This window comes from Triticum aestivum, chromosome 2D (genome assembly GCF_018294505.1).
Source record: "Triticum aestivum cultivar Chinese Spring chromosome 2D, IWGSC CS RefSeq v2.1, whole genome shotgun sequence".
NCBI classification, from domain to species: Eukaryota; Viridiplantae; Streptophyta; class Magnoliopsida; order Poales; family Poaceae; genus Triticum; species Triticum aestivum.
Genome location: NC_057799.1, coordinates 16,787,913 through 16,793,709, shown reverse-complemented (window position 1 = coordinate 16,793,709; position 5,797 = coordinate 16,787,913).

Here is a 5,797-nt window from a genome sequence, read left to right as displayed (position 1 = left end):
ACGCGGCGGCGGGGTGGTTCGGTGGCGGCGGCGCTAGGGTTTCGCGGGGCCGGCGGCTTGGGCTGGTGGGGCGGCCTCGCGGCTTATAAAGGCCGGCTGGGCCAGAGTCCTAGCCGGACACGGCCCGGTAGGTCGGTTCGTTTTTTCTAAATCGGACATGCAGAAAAAGAAAGAAAAGAAATACTATACGGACTCCAAAAATCCTGAAATAAATTTTTCCTGTACTCTAAAAATAAGCCGGACAAGATGAACATTTATTTGGGCCTAAAGTGCAATTTTGAAAAACGCATATTTTTCCTAATTCAAATAAAATCAAATAAAACCCAAATAAAATCAAATATTTGTTTTTTATATTTTTCCTCCAATATTTCATTATTTGTGGAGAAGTCATTTTATCCCCTCTCATATATTTAATATGAAATATTTTTGGAGAGAAAATAATTAAAACAAATGATCCTATTTTCAAAATTTGAGAAAAGCCAAATATGAAAATAATGAAATCCCCAACTCTCTTCGTGGGTCCTTGAGTTGCGTAGAATTTCTAGGATCGCAAAACAAAATGAAATAAAATATGTTATGCATGATGATATAATGTATAACATTCCAAATTGAAAATTTGGGATGTACACTCTGCCTTCCACTTCAGCAATTCCAGTACGGTACCGAGCTTTGTGTTGCCATCTTTGTTGGGGAACGTAGTAATTTCAAAAATTTCCTACGCACACGCAAGATCATGGTGATGCATAGCAACGAGAGCGGAGAGTGTTGTCTACGTACCCTCGTAGACCATAAGCGGAAGCATTATGACAACGCGGCTGATGTAGTCGTACGTCTTCATGATCGACCGATCCTAGTACTGAAAGTACGGCACCTCCGCGATCTGCACACGTTCGGCTCGGTGACGTCCCACGAACTCACGATCTAGCAGAGTGTCGAGGAGAGCTTCGTCAGCACGACGGCGTGATGACAGTGATGATGAAGCAACCGGCGCAGGGCTTCGCCTAAGCACTGCAACGATATGACCGAGGTGGATTATGGTGGAGGGGGCACCGCACATGGCTAAGAGATCAATGATCAACTTGTGTTTCTATGGGGTGCCCCCTGGCCACGTATATAAAGGATGGAGGGAGGAGGAGGACGGCCCTCATAGGGCGTGCCCAAAGTGTGGAGTCCTACTAGGACTCCCTAGTCCTAGTAGGATTCCACCTCCCACATGGAATAGGAAAAAGGGAAGGGAGAAGGAGAAGGAAGGAAGGGGGCGCCCCCTTTCCTTAGTCCAATTCGGACCCGTCCATGGGGAAGGGACGCGGCCACCCTTGAGGCCTAATAAGAATTCCCGTAACTCTCCGGTACTCCTAAAAATATACCCGAATCACTCGAAACCTTTCCGATGTCCGAATATAGCCTTCCAATATATCGATCTTTACGTCTCGACCATTTCGAGACTCCTCGTCATGTCCCCGATCTCATCCGGGACTCCGAACAAACTTCGGTCATCAAATCACATAACTCATAATACAAATCGTCACTCAACGTTAAGCATGCGGACCCTAATGGTTCAAGAACTATCTAGACATGACCGAGACTCATCTCCGGTCAATAACCAATAGCGGAACCTTGAAGCTCATATTGGTTCCTACATATTCTATGAAGATCTTTATCGGTCAAACCGCATAACAACATACGTTGTTCCCTTTGTCCTCGGTATGTTACTTGCCCGAGATTCGATCGTCGGTATCTTAATACCTAGTTCAATCTCGTTACCGGCAAGTCTCTTTACTCGTCCCATAATGCATCATCCCGCAACTAACTCATTAGTCACAATGCTTGCAAGGCTTATAGTGATGTGCATTACCGAGAGGGCGCAGAGATACCTCTCCGATACACGGAGTGACAAATCCTAATCTCGATCCATGCCAAGTCAACAAACACCTTCGGAGACACCTGTAGAGCATATTTATAATCACCCAGTTACATTGTGACGTTTGATAGCACACAAGGTGTTCCTACGGTATTCGGGGGTTGCATAATCTCATAGTCTGAGGAACATGTATAAGTCATGAAGAAAGCAGTAGCAATGAAATTGTAACGATCATAATGCTAAGCTAACGAATGGGTCTTGTCCATCACATCATTCTCCTAACGATGTGATCCCATTCATCAAATGACAACACATGTCTATGGTTAGGAAACCTAACCATCTTTGATAAACGAGCTAGTCAAGTAGAGGCATACTAGGGATTGTTTTGTCTATGTATTCACACATGTACTAAGTTTCTGGTTAATACAATTCTAGCATGAATAATAAACATTTATCATGAAATAAGGAAATAAATAATAACTTTATTATTGCCTCTAGGTCATATTTCCTTCTGTCTCCCACTTGCACTAGAGTCAATAATCTAGTTCACATCACCATGTGATTTAACACCAATAGTTCACATCACCATGTGATCAACACCCATAGTTCACATCGCCATGTGACCAACTGTAACGCCCACGATGCGGCTATATCTCCCACGTGTCGAGGCACAACTTAGAGGCATAACCGCATAGTGGTTTTGTCGCAAGAAGGGTCATCTTCACACAATCCCATGTAATGAACAAGAATGGGATAAAGAGTTGGCTTACAATCGCCACTTCACACAATACATAAATATTATTCATACATCATCCAAAATACAAACATATAGACGGACTACGGTCAAAATCCAGATGAAAATAAGACAACCCCAAATGCTAGATCCCCGATCGTCCCAACTGGGCTCCACTACTGATCATCAGGAAAAGACACATAGTAACGGCCACGTTCCTCGTCGAACTCCCACTTGAGATCGACCCCATCGTCTGCACTGGCATCGTCGGCACCTGCAACTCTTTTGGTAGGATCTGTGAGTCACGAGGACTCAGCAATCTCACACCCGCGAGATCAAGACTATTTAAGCTTATAGGGAAGAATGGTGTAATGAGGTGGAGATACAGCGGCAAAGCATATATGGTGGCTAACTTGCGCAAATGAGAGCGAGAAGAGAAGCAACGGAACGGTCGTCATCTAGCAATGACCAAGAAGTGGTCCTGAACACCTACTTACGTCAGACATAACTCAGACCGTGTTCACTTCCCGGACTCCGCCGAGAAGAGACCATCACGGCTACACACGCAGTTGATGTATTTTAATTGGGTCAAGTGACACGTTCTCTACAACCGGACATTAACAAATTCCCATCTGCCTCATAACCGCGGGCACGGCTTTCGAAAGATAATACCCTGCAGGGGTGTCCCAACTTAGCCCATCATAAGCTCTCATGGTCAACGAAGGATAAACCTTCTCTCGGGAAGACCCGATCAGTCTCGGAATCCCGGTTTACAAGACATTTCGACAATGGTAAAACAAGACCAGCAAAGCCACCCGAATGTGCCGACAAATCCCGATAGGAGCTGCACATATCTCGTTCTCAGGGCACACCGGATGAGACATCCTACGAGTAAAACCAGACCTCGAGTTTCCAGGAGGGGGCCCCGCGGTCTACTCATTTCGGACCAACACTCGAAGGAGCACTGGCCCGGGGGGGTTAAAATAAGATGACCCTCGGGCTCGCGAAAACCCGGGGGAAAAGGCTTAGGTAGCAAATGGTAAAACCAAGGTTGGGCCTTGCTGGAGGAGTTTTATTCAAGGCGAACTGTCAAGGGGGTCCCATAAATCACCCGACCGCGTAAGGAACGCAAACTCAAGGAACATAATCCCGGTATAACAGTAACTAGGGCGGCAAGAGTGGAACAAAACACCAGGCATAAGGCCGAGCCTTCCACCCTTTACCAAATATATAGATGCATTAATTAAATAAGAGATATTGTGATATCCCAACAAATCCATGTTCCGACATGGAACAAACGTCAACTTCACCTGCAACTAGCAACGCTATAAGAAGGGCTGAGCAAAAGCAGTAACTTAGCCAAACAACGGTTTTCTAGGAAGGATGGTTAGAGGCTGACATGGCACTATGGGAGGCATGATATAGCATGTGATAGGTAGCGGAGCATGGCAATAGAGCGAACAACTAGCAAAGCAAAGATAGAAGTGATTTCGAGGGGTGGTCATCTTGCCTGCAAGATTCTCAGAGTTGTCGAAAGCTTGATCCTCGTAAGCGTACTCGACAGGTTCCTCGTTCACGAACTCGTCTCCCGGCTCTACCCAAGACAAGAACACAAACAAACGGAACCACAATCAACAACGAGAAATGCACAAACAACATGATGCAAAACATGTATAATATGCGAGATATGATATGCGATGCATATGCGTGCTCCAGAAGGAAAATGATGAACATTCAGTAACATGGCAAACCAAGCATGCCACTGGAAAGATGAGATGATTTCGGTCGAAATCGATATAAAGATCACCGGAAACGGATGCACGGTTTGCAAATGGCAAGCAAAACAAGAATGACACGAATCTGCGATTAACAGCATGATAGCACTTAAAATGCAACAAGTAACAATGCTACAGCACCCCAACATAGCAACAAAGCACATGGCAGTAATCTACAGGAGATGCTTGACAAAAGATGAACACTGAGCTACGGCTAGATCACAACATATCAAGCTCAAACAAGCATGGCAAAAGTGCAAAAGATAACAGGTTCACAGACTTGGTGAAAAACTGGACATGGCAGAAAACAGCATTAGGTAGCAATGTTCAGAGCACGAAATCAACATGCTACATGCAAAACAAGGCATGGCAGTGTTCTACTAAAAACACATGACAAAAGTCCCTTACTGACCATAAGCCAAAAAGGACCAGAAGGTATGATGGCAAGCATGTAAACATAGCAAGTTTCGTTATCAGGTTTCAGACTTAGCAGAAAACAGAGCATGTCAGAAATAATAATATGTAGGCCTCTTTGTGAGCTTGATGCACTCACTACAGAGTAATGCATGACAAAACTAGCATACCTACAACAAGATGGCATGTTTATGAAGCTAACCATGGCAAGAACAAATGCATAGCATGTATGGATCAACTACAACAAGCTTGGCAAAAATGCATATCATGTTAAGAATCTGCCAGAAATATTTTATAGCAAAAGTAGAGCAAGATTGAGTCATGCTATCGCACTCCATAATTGCAAACAATTGCAGGAATGGATCAATTACAACTATAGCTACAAAACATCCTTACTGAACATCTCCAAAATATGCATAGATCTCTCTGTAGCATCACGTTTACATGGAAACAAAATAACAGCAGACAAGGACTTGGAGAAATCACCAAGTCCCTGAAATCAGAAACATTACCGAGCCTACTTTGCATGCTTGTGCTAGTCACCACAGAGATCACAAAAATACATGGCATACACCACTGGAAAGATGGCATGGCATACTTCAAAACACATGTAGAGCTCATGCCCATAAGATGCACAGAATAAAAGATACAAAAATGACAAATCTCCAAGTTCTGATAAGAACCAGAGAATAACAGCAACTAGCCCTCTTCCAACAGAGATTTGGGCATCAAGATGACCTCTAATGAACATGGTGCAATTGAACAAAAGGAAGAGCATCACGAGTCGAACAATTTGACATATTACACGCGCGAATCGGAGCTACATGCAATGGCATCACGAACAAGTGCACATATCATAAAAATCTAAAGACTTGGGGAAAAAATTAGGGGTCGGGGAAAAACGTGCTCGCCCTCGTCGGCGGCAATGGAGGGAAGGCGAGGCGACGGCCAGAGGAGAGGAGGAGGTCGGCGGCGGGGTCGCCGGCCGGCGAGGAAGGCGGCGGGGCCCGCGGG